The sequence below is a fragment of the Gavialis gangeticus genome, unplaced genomic scaffold, assembly GCF_001723915.1.
Source record: "Gavialis gangeticus isolate Ggan-Ray unplaced genomic scaffold, GavGan_comp1, whole genome shotgun sequence".
Classification (NCBI taxonomy): Eukaryota; Metazoa; Chordata; order Crocodylia; family Gavialidae; genus Gavialis; species Gavialis gangeticus.
In genome coordinates, this window is record NW_017728997.1 from 8990680 (window position 1) to 9009516 (window position 18837).

Sequence of the window (18837 nt, forward strand, 5' to 3'; positions counted from 1 at the left end):
ATTCTGACTTTAGAGGTGTAATTGAAGCCCAAGCACTTTTGTGTGCTTTCATCTTCAAATCACTGTTACAAAATAGGGATATTTTTTTCCCTGTTGCAAGAAAAGAAACAAGTAGCTTTTTGCTTTTAATAGAAAATGGATTTTTTTTTTTTTTTTTTTTATTAACTGATTAATAAAACACAAAGGTTACATTTTATGTTTGGTGGGGCATTTTAATTAACCAGAGAAGGCACATTCATGCAGTGGGGATTTCTTGACTACATTATTTGAGTTATGACATCCTTGTCATATATAATAAAATGATAGTAATGTCATTTTTCCCATGGTTATTTCACATTAGTATTATTGAACTGGGGGGGGATTCGGAGGGAGTGGGGGGGAAATCTTTCCGCAAGTATAAGCGTGTGTTTAATATACACGAGCCATTCCTTTTCATTATTAGGTTATTAAATAAAATGTTGCTATATATTTTTTAAACATTTAACCTAATAAGCCTGAAATTAATCAAATCTTTTCAACCAAAAAATGTGCTGATTGCTTAATAATGTTGCAAGTACAGAGCGACAGACCATAAAATGCAAAATCTTTATGAATTGCTACAATATATGTTGCAATCCCTACTTTCAACTTGGGTTCCTTTATAATTTTCATATTGAGTTTTTAAAGCAATTTTCTGTAATTACATAGAATGCAGCATATTTGGATGGATTCTTTTAAATCTCTCATGCTGAATGGATGGCCCAATCCTCAGCTGTTACAAATCAGGATGGCTTTCTTTTTTAGGGGGAATTGCTTGGGTTTATGGCAGGTGTGGGGCTAGCCCAGTGGAGATATTTTAAGAGCTTATGTGATGATGCCACTAATCTGTGCATTTTTTATATAATTTTTCTTATCTTTCCTCTTGTAATGCTAGATATCCAGGTTCAGCTCTTCAGCTGCTGTAAATCAGTGGGGTTGCATAGTCTTTTTCACAACAGTGTCTTGTAACAGTAATGAGTGTGGTTGAAAAAAATCTCTTTATGGGAGCTTTAGAGGGAAAGGAAAAAAATAGCTGCCTTCACAGAACCTTTAATAAAACAGCTTTTCCACATGTGATAAAGTGACTACAAAATCTGTTACCTTAGAATAATTATTTCAAGAACTCGGATCCTATTGGAAAATGATAATTCTTTGCTTCCTGATGCCATAAACCTCTCATTTCTAGCCTACATCGTTTCCAATTATTGGAATTTTAAACCTGTCCTAAGTCCATGGTGTCTATTGCTTGTTCAGTATGGTGACTGTAATATTAGGATGAATTCCATTTTTTGCAGGGAGATGCATGAGAAGGACTGGGATATACTCTTAGAAATGCTTTTTGAACTACAGCCTATTATTGAGCGTTATGGAGTTGATTGAGTATATAGTCCTTTTAAAAGTTATTCTGAATAGAGAACTACAAATTGCTTCAGGTAACCCTCTGAGCCAGGTCGGTAAAAAACCTAATCAGCATGCTAAGCGATCTTCAGCCAGGGGAAGACAGTTACCCTGAGGGAAGTGGGATGTTAATTCAGGCTGGGACAAGAAAAGCTATACAAATGAACTTCATTCTAGCCACGGAATATCAAAGGGAAATTATGTATGCAAAAGCAGATCTGTATTGTGTATTGGTACCTATGTGAAATAAAAATAACTTGTGAAATGCTGGCTTATGGGACATGGGACTCCAAGCTTCTCTGCTCAGGGAAGCCAAGAAACATTACTTAGACCAGGGGCGAGCAGTTATTTCGGGCGGAGGGCCACTTACCGAGTTTTGACAAGATGTTGAGGGCTGCATTTCCCTCTCCAGTGCAGGGAAGCAGGAACATCCCCACAGTCCCAACCCAGAAGCCTCTGCTAGGCAGGGCTTCTGGTTGGGGAGGCGGGGTGAGGCTGGGTGGGGTGGGGCTGGGCAGGTCTTGCTGCTGGGTCCTGCCACTGCTTTCCTCTGGGTCCTACTACCCCTGGTTCCTGTCATCTTTGACAGGCAGCCAGGAGTAAATAAATAGTCATTTTCTAAATTTTTTACGGGCCTCATGGGCTGGATAGAATGTCCTGGTGGGCTGGATCCAGCCCCTGGGCCATATTTTGCCCACCCCTGACTTAAACTCTGTTTTCTGCAACTGAACAGAGGAGCAAACCTCATTGTGTAAATGTTGATGCATAGGATGCTTGTATGGGCACAATCAAGATGACATCCAAGTAACGTTGAAGTAGGTAATTGATAGATATCCATAGTGCCTTTATAGATGAAAAGCTCACTGAAACTGTGGGCTGTGTCTCAGACTTGCTGCACTAAAGATCAGCATAGACTCAAGCAGCCCAAGAGAAACTGTGCCAAAAATGCAGGCATAATATTAACTCATTTTAATTTCTATTATCTTCAGCAACTCAAGCTTTCCAGGATGAGGCTCATATGGTATAACTTATCATACTTCATTTTTGATCTTCCAATTCTTTTCTAATAACCTTGATTTTATTTAGGACATTTCCTGAGTCTTAGATTTGTTTCTGGAATAATTCATTGCATCTCATTCTCTGAGATGAAAGAATTCCTGACCTGTGATGGTTTGCGTCTTGGGGCACCCAGTCAAAGGTGATACCCCTTTTGCATTATCAAAAGGTTGTCTAAAATGGTTAAGTTGCACGGGGAAAGCCTGAGGCATGTGAGTGATTGAAATAGCGACTAGAAATAACAGAGGCAATATTTTTATTTTTTTTTTGTGGTAGGCTGATTGGAAAAAAATAAAGCTCTTTGAAGCTGATCTGTGGTTTAGAATATAGGGATTAGTAGACAAAGTACAGGTGATAGTGTCAAAGGTGCATGATTTTTAGTTCATCACTTGCTCTGTAACTCACACAGATACTGGCTTATTGTGTGCATGTTATGAAATAAGCATATTGGCATGAGTCATATGAGAGAATGTGGTATTTGGTTATACAAGTCTTATGAGGCCAGAGTTAAGATGCTGTTTAGACAAGGATGTGCTGACTACAAGATGTGGAGGGCTATGTCTATACATCTAATTCTTTTACTGCTATAAAGTTTGTATTGGAATTCAGCCTTCAGAGATAACTGTAGTGGATCTGAGTATATCTTTTGAAAGAGAGGCTTTTAATTGATCTAGTAATTGCAATTCTCAAGTGCCACTATTCAGTGTTGCTAACTTACCAGTGTGAGAATCTTACTTTTGCAATATCAATGTTAGTCTGCCAACCCTCAGTTTTTAGGAACAGCTTGGGAAGCTTCTGAATCCTACTGTAGAATCTTAAAGACCTGTACTTTGCTCACCTGCCAAAGTTGGAGTGTTTGGATGACGCTTAATGTTGTCAGTGCCATTGTGGTAGGAATCAATGAAGTCCTGCTGGGAACAAAACATGCTAGCAAGTGTCTTGCCAAGCAAATTAAAGATGTGGATTCTGAGATTTCTGGTATGAACACTACATTAGATAAAATACAGCATCAAGTAGGGAAAAACACAGCAAAGGATTATTGATCTGGAGAACAATAATACCACATCTACAACTGAAGGGCATAACATCCAGCTGGAGGTTACTGCACTACTTGACAAAGTAGATGATTAGGCGGAAAGACTTTTGGACTGTAGTTATGGATAGACCAAATCCCACAGGGATGTGATTCTATCAGTCAGTTCATTAGCTCTGTACTGGCTTGGGAGGCAGAAACATGAAGTTTTATTGGGGAGGTAGGAGCCTGGAAAACCCCTTTGCGTACAATAATGTGCCTGAAATGAATATGTCCTTTAAAAGCACCATTTCAACAATTCATGCACATTTTGAAAGTCTTGGGCCTTAATCCTACTCTGAGTTTTGTGTGAGCTTCTTGCTTCCATGTGGAGCTATTTACAGTGTTGAGGCCTTGGTGGAGGTACATAACCTCTTTCTGTTCTTTACATACATGCACTATTACTTTTTTCCATGTAAATGCACATCAAGTATTGATACAACAGTGTGGCCAGAGGTCTGTTCTTGATGCTTTAGCAAATAAATAAGCTTCCAGGATAAAAAATGATGCTGGATCAATGTAACACGTCCGAGGCCTAGGTGATCCTATCCACTTTGTGAGGTTATAGGCCTGGTATAGAAGACATGGGTAGAGAAGATTTGGACCACTTCTTTGATGCTTGATCCAGGTCAGCCTCAGGCCCTGAAGGCTGCTCTAAATTGTGCCCTGCAGTATTTCAACTTCATTGATGCCAGGGTCCTTCACAACCCTTTTTATTAGCCAGGCCCTCGTTCCTATATAAAAACAAGCTTCTCTTTCATCCATTTCACTGATAAGGTAACTGCCAACTTGCACAAGGTTAGCAAGGGAAAAATCTGGGAGCAGAACCCCGGTGTCCAGTATAGTAGAGTCATGATTTTTATTTTTATTTTTTCAAATAAGAAAAAGCATCCTGATTCATGCACTTATGTGTAGACTACTCTGCTCTTGAAGAAAATAGGAATCCTGATGCCGAGTGTTTTATTCCTACATCACAGGGGTTTTCAACCTTTTCTAACAAGTGTACTCCCAGTGGCCAGATGTGGAATGTGTGTGGGGGGGGGTGGCACGACTGGACGCAGAGCAGGGTGGGGAGAAAGGGGGTAGCACGTGGCTGAATGAGCATGGGGTGGTGGATGGTGGCAGTAGCTGCTGCTGCATGCAAGCTCCCCCACTGCATCCAACTGGCTGGGCAGTGCCTGTGCAGCCCACAGAGGGGCACTGCTGCCCTCACCCTACTCCGACCTGCCTCCTGGGAGGCAGTGGCGAAGGGTGGTGGGTGGTGGAACTCAGTCCCTGCCCTCCTGCATGTACCCCCTAGGGCCTTCCCAAGTACCACTGGTTGACAAACCCTGCTATATCAGCAGTAAGGAGTCTGGCAGAAGGCAGGGGAGGCTGGCACTTTAGAAACTCACTCTGTCAGAAATGTATATCATAAGTAGGTGAACAAGCCATTGTGACCAGATCCAGACACAATACTTTTTCCAGCTGAGGTGGTTGGAAGCCAGTCTATACCTATAACAGAACAGTAGTTTGAGACGCATAGACTGGGATCCACCATTTTTAAAGCAGTCTAAGATAGACCTGGATTGATGTAGCATCAGACTTGCTCAGTATAGGTTAGACTGGTGAACTGAACAATATCAGGTACTCTCACAAATCAAGGTATTTTCCTGTCCACTAGCATCCCAGAGGCTATTCCTGGCTCTCCACTAACCCCCTTTTGAAAGGAGCTGTGCCTTGGTTGCTCAAGCTAAGCACCTACCCAGACCCACCCCCAACCTCTGTAGTTGTCAGCCACAGGACAGAGGCAGGGAACATGAGGGCAGGGAGCAGGGCTTGTGAGCTGCTGTGGGGAGGCAGTGGCAGCAGCAGAAGCTGCTTCCCATGCAGCTGTGGGACTCTGGTCCCTGGTGGGAGGGAGGCTGCCATGCATGGGAAGCAGCTTCAGCCCCAAATTCAGCACTGGCTCTGGTGGGGGGGAACCAGTGCACAGTGCTCAGGCTTGGGCAGAACTGGGGCAGGGGAGGCAAGGTCTGTCCCCATCGACCCTGACTGGGAACACAAGGTGCATCTCTTGTTTTACCTTTCCCCAGCAGCATGCGAGCCCCACTGCCTCCCCATCTGTGTCCTGGCTGGGGTGGACCCCTGCACCCCCGCACCCTGGACAAAGCCTCCCTCTGCTGGCTGCCTGCAGTTGATCCTTCCCTGAAAGATGAGCGGGCAGTGGTGGGAGGCATGTGCCTGGCAGCCAGTCAGGGATGGCACAGCCATTCAGCTGCCTTCAGCAATCTGCAGCACACTGGCAGGCATGTGGGAGTGCCCTCTGCCTTCTGGCATTGGCCAGCGAAGGCTTCTGCGTGCTCTCCCCCACCGAAGGATGAACATGAGTTTTGTTCACTTCCAATCCAGCAATTATACCTTGCCCACAAAGGCTGAAAATCAGCAGCAATTGGGCACCAGTGGGAAGTGGTGGCTTCACTGCAAGTGTTCTGCCTTCAGATCAAGCTGCATTACTTCAGCCAGCAGTTGCTGAAATGTTACTGACCCCTACCAAAAGGTAACACTGTTCTCCCTTCCTGGCTAGCCTGGTAGCTGCAAGAGGGGAACTCTGTGGTGCTAAGAAGATTGGTCAGTGGTCCAAACTCTGCTGATGACCCCATGAGGAGAAACTTGTGTTTCTGCAGGTTAAATGAAGCCACCTGGATTAATTGCAATTTTGTTGAATGAGTTGAGTGTTTGTATTTAATTAGTAGTGCTGTTCTGGTACAAACTGGAGATACTTTTTGCCTGTGTGCCCATTGGAAGCTTCTGCCTGTATGAACTCCAGAAATGTCAGCACTCAATTTAACAAGCTTCACTTTCTTTCTTGAGAAGGAGGGAGGGATTTGTTGAAAGCATGCAACATTAGCATTTATTAGGGACTAGGTGTCTCTTGGCACTGTTTAATGAGCCTTTCACTCGTTGCCTTTTACCAGCTAGATTCCTGCTAAATTCTATAGAGACTGAAATTTGTTCCCGTCTGATAGTGGCTGGCTGGCCCATGTATGGGTTGTTACTTAATATATTTGCCCAATACCCTGAAGAGAGGCTGTTATTTTCACGTTGGGTTCTAGAGGCTAAGTAGAGACAGTCAAAAATCCCAAGGCTGAATCGATTCAATCTTTGCAGGTTAATCTAAGCTACATACATTGACCCAATAAGCAAATGAACAGACATTCACTTTTGATTCTGGAAATGCCCAGGCCAGAAGCCACGGGGTGCTAGAGCATGCCTCCCTGCTCAGCTGGAGCAGACGACTTGGGCCACGGCTAGCTCCCCCCACCTGTGAGGCAGGGAATTGCAGGGGAGGTGCAAAGCATCCTGGGATTCTGGGGGACTGTGAATTAACTTGAATCTGGAGGGGATCTGGGACAGAAGTTCAATAAACCGATTAACCTACATCAGTTAAGTCTCATACTGCATCCATTCAGGTTTATCTTAAACCAATTTTGGCCATTTTGAAAGCAATTTATGTGCACTGAACTTCTCTTGTGTTACAGATTTGAACTGGTTTCCAATCACTTCTACTGGCTTATGTATAATTTCTGTCCCTAGCCTTAGTGAGATGGGAGAGGGAGAGAAGAGGGGCTTTACCTCATGATTTTTGCAACTGGAAATACTGTAATTTGGTTCTATGTGGTTTCTGCTGCTAATTTGACTATAGCTAGATTTAGGCTATTTAGACTATGGCTAGATTTTTTTTTGTAATTGGGATAATGGCGCATGTGAAAGACAGCTGATTGAACTGTGTTCTCACAGAGGTGTCTTGACTAAGTATGACAGGGGAGTTTAGACTTTCTAATTTTTTTTGGGTGGGGGGAATGGGGAGAGGAGGGCATTACTCTCTTGAATTGCAGAAAATACTTTTTTCTACCCTGATGAATCAACTATGTATTTTTATATTTGCATAATAAAGACACTGTTTCTACTTTGAAAAAATGAATATGAGCTGTATTCTGGCCATAGCATAGGAAGTCTTTTATATAGATAAGCCTTGCAACAGATCTGTTTCTAAGACTTAGTAGTTGGCTATAAGGAAATACCTAGGGTAGATTTTTTGTTGGGTTGTTTTTGTTATTCCCAGCACTTCATATACTATACTTCTGATGCTTCCCAAAACCTGGGTTCCCAGTTTTCTTGTATTGAGCTCAAGGAGAAATGCTGTCCTTTCTTTGTTTAAGAATGAACTGTGGTAGTCCAAGCAGATACCTCATTTGAGGTATGCATGTCCTTTTCAAAATATTTCTGATAGTTTGATATGCACATACATTTCTTCCTTTATTCTAACTATCTGGGATACTCTTCTCTGAACATGTTCAGATATTCTTCAGAAGTAGTTTACTTTAATTACATCTGGATAATACTCCTTGTTGTTCATGTCACACAGTTGGTCATTTGTTAAAAACCATGGTTTCTGCAGCCTAGTTGGGAGGAAGAAGATCAAAGAATTTTGAGGTAGTGATGTGAAATCATTCATAGTGAACCTTTTATACAAATTTTTATGCAAAGCTTTCTCTTGTCAACATTGGAGACTTTCAATTTCTGCAAAATTTGTGCTCTGAATACTGATTCAAAAAGAATAAAAAGCCTCTCACAAACCAGGATATTACTTGGATGGTATTAATTGAATTTAATATTACTTCTAGTACTAACCCAGCTATAGTTAATTTTACCAACTGACTGGCACAAAGGCAACTGTAACTTAGCTTTCAACTGCTGGAGGGTAACCAAGGTTGTGAAACTTGTAATTTTCTTGTGGTCAGAAGAGTTATCCTCTATGTGAGATGGAGTTGGGGTTGTTGGTTTATGACTAGCATGTCGTCTCCGTGTCTACTGTAAGCATGTTGATTCCCTAGCACCCAGGGAAGAGGAGGGCAGGTAGAATCGGATGCATTATTTTCCATAGATATTTAAACAAAGGGTGCTCTGGCTCAGCCATGAGATGAGCTCACCAAACTGGTTTTAGGTAGCCTGTCCCCAGCATGTGGGCTGGAAGACGGACCTTTAGCTAGATTTAAAGAGACCCTCAACATTGGGGGTTGGGGAAAGAGATTGGTGGCATTATAGACTGATATCTATTCCTCCAGAGATTTGAAACTTCAGGTAGGATAGGTCTCACACTTTATTTGCTGAGAGAGCTTATTAAGCTTTGCTTCTACTGTTGAAGAGGAAAAAAACCAACATTTCTTGTATGTGTGTGAAGTGCCACAAAGGCAGCCTTCATTCTCAGCTGGTTGTAAGTGCCCACAGCAAAAAACTGTAGTTACTAAGTCCAGTGGGCCCTGTCGGGGAATACAGGGTACTTGTTGTCTAGTACCCACTCTTGGAGCTGGAGAATTGCAGGGTTCCACTCTAGACAGGGAAGGTGCAAAGTCTTCATGCTTGTGGGCATCCCTGAAGAAATCCGAGAAAGAGTTAGACGTGCACCCATGACACTAAATACAGGGAGATCGTGATATAATGGATGTGCATGTTGCATTAGTATGTATCAGAGCCAATGAGGTTAATCCGAGGCGCGACTATTGCTAATTAAAAACTTTTACTCCTTTCTGTTGTGGGAGTGACTGATGGACCAAAGTAGGATTAGAGTTTCATTGTACTAGATACTGCACAGCTAACCAACAGTTCACATCTCCAAGAGCTGACAATGTAAGGTCAGAGCAATGTGCAACAAGTGAAAAGACCAACAAGGCAAAGATGAGTCAACATAATGCAGAGGCATTGGAGTAAGCATTAAGCACCCAGCAAAAAAAACCAATGGGACAGCTTCTAGTAAAATTTATTTATTTACTGGTTGTTTTTTTGGGGTTTTTTGAGGTTGTATAAATAGCAAGTTCTGCAAAGAAGCTTCCGACGATCTGTCTGTAACACACTGGAGACTATTTAACTCCTATTCTGTCCTTTTCTGTTTTTGAAGGCTCTCAGATTTCCCACCTCCCATTTCTTATGTTTGCTGTTCAGTTTCATCAAGATAACCTGGCATCTGCAAAGATCCCTACTGGGATAGGCAGACTGAGTAAGCCACAGGCTGCCCCACAACTGCTCCCCACAAGGACTGCTTGCTAATACGTGACACTGCCTGAACTTGAGGAGTAAAGATCTAATGAGACCCCAAAGGAACCAGAACCACCGCCATTTCTTCCTGTCACTTTTCCCCTTCCTTCCCCTTTTTTTGAGTAGTCCTTATATTGCTGTGAACATTAGTGGTAGCTTTCATCTGACCGTTTAGATTGTAACAGGTTAATTCTTATTTAGTCCTGGTGCTTCAGCTTCTCAGCAGTACAATTATGTTGTCTTTCCTTCAGCAGTGAGTAGTGTTGGCTGTTTAGTGTTCCTTTATCTCCAAATTTGCTTGTTTGCAGATGGACATTGAATGGGGTTAAAAATATTCATTAACTATTTCTTGTCAAGAGATTGAATCCTCTTCTGGAAAAAAAAAAACCCAAAAAACCATGATGAACCTCCATCTCCTGATCTTGCATCATGTCTATTCACTGGAACTAATCTGAGTGTAATCCTCCTGGATGTGCACAGGGAGAAATTACTTACCTACCATAGTTTTCAGTGGGAGTGGGGGGGAAGAAGATTAGAGGAAATCAGAAACTAGAAGGAAGAGGGATTGACTTATGAAAAAATATTAAAAGAGCCTTGGAGTCACTACTACTTAAGGGTCTGGGCAGCATATATAATTTGGCGAAGTGAGAAGTAACAATGGAGTGGGGAAGAGAACCGATTTGGAAAGAAGAAGGAGGATTTTTTTGGAGTTGAGAAAAGAGCTATAACTAATATAGTAGTGTAACAAAATGAAGAAATCTGCAAAAGAAAAGTAGCTTGAATAACGGGGTAAAAGTCCTAGTATTGAGATCTGCTAAGTTGTAGGATAACAGACTGGGGAGAGGAGTGGAGACTGCATTGTCTTCAAAGTATCTGTGCTGTGGAGGGAAGGAGAAATGGAAGAATAGATATTGTGCAAATAATTTTCCATGCATTAAGGTGGAGGTGGAACAATCCCAGTTGTGAAGTAAGCCTTTTATGCACTGCCTTACCCAAGAAAGACTAATTGTTTATCATCTTCTAGATATCAAACTTGGATCACACATGGTTAAGGGAGTGATAGCTAGAATTGAGGTCAGAAATCTAGAATCTCTTAGCAATTCAGAACTATAAAGCTTTATTTTTTAAGAAAGCCATGAAGCTGCCTTGATTTAATTGTTTTTTTTCAGGCACTGCTTAGCACTTCTGGCTTCCTTTTTTTCTGCTCTCTGTGGAAACTGTGACTTCAAAGGACTAGGTTATCTTTGTATCAATATGAAATGCTTACTTATTGCAAATCTGTATTAATTTACTCAAGTGGTAAATATACCTGATCTATTCTTATATACTAATACATGGTGGCTCTCTTCTGGAATCTCTCTCTTAGAAGCCGAAGGTATTGTTTTTCTACTCATGGATGCCCATGTAACAAAATCCTGTTTGTTATTTCAAGAACTGACAGTGTGGCACAGACAGAAGTGCAGCTCCCTGCTGTAACTCTTAGTGCCTTCAGGAAGTGCAATGAGTTACAGCAGTCTCCCAGATGCAACAGATATTCAGTGTTGGGTCCTGAGGGTTAAGGGATTCAGCTGCAATTTGGACCAGTTGCGTGTCTGCAGCCACTCTCCCCTAGCCCTGCCCCTCCTCCTTTCTAGCTCCAGTGCTGTCTTAAGAATGGGAGGGAGGAAGAGACTGGAGGGAGCTTGGTCTGGGGTTTGCCCGTGCTCCAGCACTGGCTGAAAAAACCCCAAACCAAACTCCATCCACACCCTTCCCCACCCTTTCCCCGGCCCATTCTGAAGACAGCACCAGGGATGGGGCTGAGCTGTGTCAGCCCAGCCCTGTTCCCAGCATGCACAGACAGACGTTAATGAAGGCACTCCATTTTGGAGCATCTTCATCTGATGAGGGTTCAGATTGCTGTGGGATCGGGCCCTTTTAAAGCACTTTGCAGTTGGGCACTTGTGTTTGGTCATGGCTGTAGAGTGCTTTCAGGGGCTAGATCAGGCAAAATTTGTCACTTTTTTTCCTGCACCCACTATTGTGTTTCTATGTATAGGTTTAAGTAGAATAGGGCACTTGGAGACTTGGAGTGCCCACACGGCAGTCCCTTGGAAGATTGCTCAATTGCAATCCAACACTATGGACTTTTTTTTGTTTTTTTGTTTTTTGTTTTTTTGTTAAATGAGGTTTAGTAGGTAAGCTTTCAGCACTGTGTGTTAATTGCCATTAAGAAAATTTTTTTAAAAGTTTTCAAAAGAAAAACTTTAATTTCAGAAGTCAAAAGTTTGTTTTTTGTTTTGTTTTGTTTTTTAATGTGAAGGTTTATTTGATACCTAAAGGTAGCTGTCTGCTAATTTAATGCCAGATGCTTGTCAGAGAAGTAATCGGTGAATCTCATTTTTACGTGTTCTGTCTAGATCATTTTACGATTAGGTTGCAAGTTCATCTCATAATTTATCAAGATGAGATTCTGATAATGCCTTCCCTTTGCAAAGACTTGCTGACCTCTAGTGTCAGTCCCTCAATTTATCTTCTGCTTTGTGGTTTGTGATCAATATAGAAAAATCAGTTCTTGTTCTCTATAGCTCTCTCGAGTTCCAGGAGTTTCTGATTAATTTAGGCTCAATGACTCTACAAATTCCTCCAGCACAAGCCGAAAGTTTAACTTGAACTTGTCAGCCAGGTCTGATATATATAATATATATATAAAAACCCACCTATGAGGAACTACTGCATTTGTATTTGACCTTATTTTTTGCCACCCAAAGTCATATCCTCAGAGGCTTTGAACTGAATTGCTTGACTGACCCTGAATCTCTCTCAAACTTTTTGTTTTTCTCCCACTTTCAGGTCCTTTTAAACTGTACAAAATAAATGAATGAGAAACTTAGCTTTTGGGTGGCTAATTTTAGAGAGACAAATATCAGACTCTAGAAACCAGAAAAAAAATTCTGTAAGTGGGTACATCTGTTGCCCACATTCTCTTCATCAATTCTTTCACTCTTTGTGACTACTCAAGACATTTTTTTTTCCTCTGTGGAGGATCTCCTTGTCTCCAAAACTGACAGAGCGATCTGTAATAAAGAAATTAAACCTGACTTTTCTGTGAGTGTAAAACAGTTATCCAAACACTTGTGTGAAACTCCCTCATCCCAGGGTGGCGCCTTCTCTCCTTTTTTCCTCAAGTGTTGTTTCCAGGCTGTCATTCTAATGCTACTGATACGTCCAATGCTTGAAAGCTATTTCCAGTTAAAACCTGTTCTTTATTTCTCTTGCTCTTTACTCTTTTCTCTTCCAGAGTGTAGGGGTGGCTAACCTGCAGCCCGAGGGGCCCAGGCAGCCTCTGTGGGTTCCTAACCGCTGACTCCCCACCTCTCTGTGTTCTCTGTCGACGTCTTGGGCTGAATTCCAGCCGGTGTTGACAGATGGTGAAAAACACACTGATTATTTACACCGAGTGACTTTTGCCTTGGCAAGCCATGGGCACGTAATTTATGTTGACCAAACTAGGTTTTGGGTTTCTATACTTTGAGTCTGGGCTTGAGGTGGACAGTAACTATCAAACAGATCACCTGCAGGGGGCTTTGGAGCTAATCAGGAGATCCAACAGCAGCGGTGCCTTGATGTTTTGGAAGGGTCTGTTCTTCATGCTGTCACTGGCCACGTACAGGCATTACATTTGTGCTGGAGGAACAGCTTTTCCCCCGGCACAGAAAGAGAGTGCAGCTGTTCAAAGGCTTTCTTGCAGAAGAAAAATGACTCTTCCCCAAGAAAGTTCTGCCTTGTTGAACCAAGTAAATTACTTCCCTCTGGCATTAACTTGAATGACTGTGTGCTTTTCTCAGGTGTTGAAGACAGCCAGTATCCCACTGTCCTCTGCTCTCCCTCCTCTCTCTTCAAGGCCTTCTTGGGGAGCAAGCTGCCAGGGAACCCTATGGGGTTACCAGTCCTGTCTTACCAGTCAGCTGATTGGAGGGCAGGAGGGGAATTCTCCTGAGATGGGAACCATCCTGGAGCCCCCAGAAAGTTCCCGCCTTGGGAAGAGAGCTCCAGCCTGGGAGCAGTTCCTCCAGGAGGTGCGCTGGAGGTTGGGGGACAATTATCCCACAGCTGAAAGGCTATCACAACCTGGACAACCTTGTAGTTGTGGCAGTTTTCCTGTGGAGAGAACTGAGAGGCTTTCCATCCTTGGGAGAATGCCTGCCTCCCCCCCCGGCCAATAAAGAGCTGATTAACAAGTTGGGAGGGAGATTTCTCCTGGGACTAGAAGCCTTCTGGTACTGTCAGTGGCAGCTACTGCTTTCCAGCAACTGCCAGTGCCACTTGACAGCCTTCCCCCTTCCCAGGAAGGGGAGAGGGCAGGCTGTCAATGAGCAGACCCCCTAACGGCATGGGAGGTAAAGGGAACAGCCCTCCTGTGCCCCTAGCCTGTGTAGCTCTCCAGCCTGGGGGTAGAATGCATGGTAGAAATGAACCGTTTCTCATTTCCAAAAGGCCCATGCCCATTGCCTTAAGCAAGATTGCAAAGGGGAAAAACCCTAAGAGCTCTGGATAGATGTTGGAGATAGGGATTTTGTGCGCAGTTATTTAGTGGTTTTTTTCACATATCTTCATTTTCCCAGACTAAAGGTTTTTTTGCGTTTAAAAAATTACCCTGTAAGGCCCTTGTGTTCCTTACTTTAACTAGGGCGTGTTCCCAAGAACTCAAACTGTAAACTGGAGTATTTACCCACAAGGGTGGAGCTTTTTGCACTTTTAAGTGACTAGGAAGATGGGAAGCGGGTTAGCTGGACTGCAGGCTTCTCAGACTAAGAATCCACACCTGAGGCCTGAACATGAAAGCCAAGAGGCACAGTGGCTGGGTGAAAGATTCAGTGGCTGCTTAGTCTCTACCGCTAGAGGCACGAGCAGTTGTTTGCCATTTTAGGTGGGCAGGATCATAGAGTCAAGCTACAGATCTGGCAAAGGTCTGCGGTCCTCTTCATAAAGCCGTTGCATAACAATACTACCTGGTGTGAGTCCAGTGTAGACATGTTGTAGAAGGCTGTGCCTTAAGATGACTCTTCTTGAAGGCAGGGGAAGTATGGTTGATGACAGAGGGTGAGAACTCCCCTAGGTTAATGCTGTTTACCAAGCAAGATGCACCCTGAGGAATTTTCCATAAAGGAAAAGCGGGGAGTATGTAGTGAAACAAGCAGTCACTCTTTGCAGGTACCCAGGGACTAGAGAAGGGCTTAAATTTACCTCTCTAACACTGGGACACCTGCAAGAAGAACAGAGCAATTAGTGAAGCAGTGAATTCAGAAGGCCTGGGGTAGGAATCAAATGATTTATACAATCATTGGCAGTCCCTGGATATGAAGGTAATAGTCTTCCAGTCAGTAGGAAAGTCATCAGTCAGCCAGCCCAGAGATGGCAAAAGAGGCTGATCCAAGATCCACACATTCAACTGCAGATGTGGCAAATAGTTCTGGAAGGAAGCAGTAGGTTTTGGTGATGGTGGGTCACAGGTCTTTGCTTCTCTTGTCTGTAAGGAATGCTAAAGGCAAAGAGGATTCATCTGCTCTTTAGGATGCAAGTTAGATTAGGTGATGTACGAGAAAAATGTAATCTTTTTCAGGACAAAGGAGAATGGAATGCTAAATCTAAAAGAATTACTGCAGGATTAGGTTTTTTCCGTTTGTTTTAAACATTGGTCAGACCGATAAAATTGCTTAAAACAGAATGTAGATACAGTATTGTGCTAGGAAACGCAAACAAGTTGCAAGAGGAAGCTGGTTAATTTTGCTCTCTGGATGGGTGTCTATTTAGGTATTGAACTTGTGTATGTATACTGTGTAAAACAGCAAGAACAAGGTTAATATGTTCAAAGTTTCGAGAAACCACTTGGAGAATGTCAAGGGAGACTTCATTGATCGAGTGGCTAAAATAAAAGGAAAGCAACCTGTAACATAGTACTGCAGGTGACTTTAAATTATTGTTAGGGGAAACGAAAAGCGATGAGATGGCGAATAGATTTTAAAATAAACTAAAAGTCATGAATGCCTCCGTAAACACAATAGCATAGAGCAATAAAACTCACTCGGGTAGTAGAGAGAGAAATAATATTAACTTTTGTATTGTTAAGGTTTTAGCCTGTTTTACAGTGAAAGGCAATGGGTCTTCACCCTGTCCCCCTTGAAATCATTGGGGATTTTTGCCCCTCTTTGCAGCGAAGCCTTCTATTTAATCCAACAGGTTGCCTTTATTGGTACCTACCAGATGCTAGCTGGTGTTGTTTGGATGACCCCAGTTGAATGCGATCATGGAAAGGATAAAAGAGATGTTCTAAATAGGCAAAATGATTGGGCTAGGCAGGAGGGCAAGGGAGAATGAGCCATAGAGTTCAGTGGCCACTGAACAAAGTTATTTTAAAGATCCTGTCTGGCATTTGGTAAGGGGGGAATTGATGGAGTGTGGAAGGAAAGCAGAGTGATGAGTTTACTTAACCAGTGACTGGGGCAGGCACAAGTCTCACAAGCGCTAGTCTGCAAAGCATCTGGTAACTTGAAATAGTTCCCTGTAGAGGAGGCATTTCTGAGAGTTATTTCAAGGCAGGTTGTGCTTGGGTTTGTACACAGCTGTCTCCAGCCGTGCATCAACAGCTGCACTCAAAAACCTCTTGGAGAAATTAAGTTAGTACCCGATAAACTGACTGTTAAAGGGATGATGGGCAAAGATAGAAACATTATGTATATTAGCTAAACCTGCTATCTTTAAAACTCTGTGGGGAAAAGAATACAGAGAATCTGATGATACACATAAAGCTCTGGAAAAAAAGTGTAAGACATCCCTCAAGCTCAATGCTGGAATAATAGTGGAGGAATGATGTTATAGAGAAAAGGCCCAGGGAGGGTATAAAGTATACCTTCCACCCACCTTGCCAGCTGTGGAACGTATCTGGGCATGTGCGGAAAGCATCAAAGAGATACTAAGAATGGCAGAATTCACCTAAATTAACCCCCCCAAAAAAGCAGTGGCGGGGGCAGTGGAGTGTGCATGTGGCACTTGGTAGCACAAGATTTCCTGATGCCCTGGGAGGGCGTGAGAGCAGAGGACCTGGAGCTCCTCTGTTCAGTCTCCAGATGAGCCATTCATTCTACCTGTACTATGCAGCAGGGTTGACAATAAAATGCTGACATTTTATTGACGTCCATAAGACTTCAACAAGTGCTTAAAGCTAAGGATCCACTAAACTTTTCTGCCCATGTGAGTGAGCAAGTCTCCCTGCTGGGGACCATTAAGGTCTAGTACTATTTACCTCTGTCCCAAAAGAGAGTTGTAAGTTTTAATTCATTGAGTTCCAGATTCTTAGATGAGACCTGTTGGAAGTGAATGAGGGATTGTTTTTATCTGGCTGAAGACCACTTTATAGGATGAAGAGCAGACTTCGTAGGTACTGTAAGAAGAAGTCTGGCTGCACTAGTCCACTTCAGAGACTGTCTGATAAAGTATCTTGCCTATGGGTAGCTCAATGGAGAGCAACCTAAAATTCTTTTTTGGTGTAGTTTTACTAGAGTATTTAAATGCATTTATTCTTCCTGCGGGGGAAGGAAAGCAGCTCATCTCATGATGAGTCAGGTCCCCTAGTGCATGAACATTTTTAAAGATTCATTTTGGCTTTCTAGTTGCTTTCTATTTATTGAATCTCTAGAGGTCATATTTTTCAAGCTGCAGAAGAGCAAGGGTCTAGTTGGTTATCTTTCCGGAAATGAGAATGGGTTAATGTGTCCTTTTTTTCTCCCCCCTAAGTGTCCTCATGCGGTGTTATAAAGCAATTGACCGTGACACATGAAATATACATTATGGAATAATTTCTAAACTCAAGTGTGGAAAACAGTTTTGACAATGAGATACCAAAATGACAGCATACTAAATTAGGAGAAACAGGATTGGATAACAAAGCTGTGATCCATGTAAGAAATTTAGTAGTGTGTGAAATATAATTTCTGATTTCACCGCAATGCTCTTTCACATCTCTTATGCCTTTTCCTTGTTGTGGGAAGAGGGCGGAGGGGGGGCAAGAGAGAGAGAGGGAATGTGCAGGCAGTGCACATATATCAGATCCAGGCAAAAGTAAATAATGAAAGATTTAAAAATTCAACCATAACCTTAAATGTTCTTGTTTTTACTGCTTTGGTCATAACCTTATCTGTAACTGCTTTTTTCTGATTTTATTTACTCCTGAATCTGCTAAATCTCCCCACTCTCCTCCAAACTGCAGCCACAGACGCTGTCAGCTGCATGCATAATAGTTTCAGTGGCATCTTAATGACAGGTTTACTTCACTGCTTCCTAATGAGCAAGTACCTGTTCAGTACAATTAATTGCCAATAAAGGCGAAGTGATAGGAGGTGAAATGAGGGCTCTGCAGTTGGGTTGAAGCTACACGATCAACATAATGTTGGGTACAACTGACTGCAAACCATTCAAAACACCTTGACACTTAGAAAACAGTGAACAGTGAATGATTTTCAGTTGCATCTGTATTGCAGTAAAAATGCTGAGTGAAATCCTTTTTCATAGCATTACATTAGCTATTATACATTACCTTTGAGAATGTAGGCAAAGCCGATTTGTCGTTAGTTGGCAAAATAGGGGAGCCTGGATGTACAAGTATTGTAATGGAGAGGGGAAACTAGCAGACACTTTGATCTATGGAGCAAAATTTAACTTATTTTCAGCAGGTCCTCTTGGGTACCCTAACTCTATACCTTCCTAAAGCATGCTCTTCAGGCATTTTGCTCCAAAGAGTCATCGTATGAAATGGAATTCATATTCACAAGCTTTCAGCTATACCAAAAAAGACAGTGACCAACCGGGATTCATTTTTACATCGGCATGTCTCTCCTTCCAAGAGGAGAGCAGAGGGCAGAGAAGCCAGGTCACAGCAAGTGAGTATCAGCTGCCTGTGAGGGACACTGACAAAGACTTCTGGGCTCCTGCCATCTTTTAAAAGCCCTGGTTATTGACAAACTAAGAGAGGGAATACAATAAGGGTCAGGTGGATGAGATTTCTCAGATGAGGACAAGAGATAAGGCTGGGGAGAATGACAGCTGTGGCTGCAGCTGTGACTAGTTGAATGTCACAATCACTTCAACACTTCCCTCCTCTCCCAGTCCTCCTTTCTTTAAACAGTGTATGAAAAATGTTTAAACCAATGCGGTTGTCTAGTTGAGTGCTCGGGAACATTAGA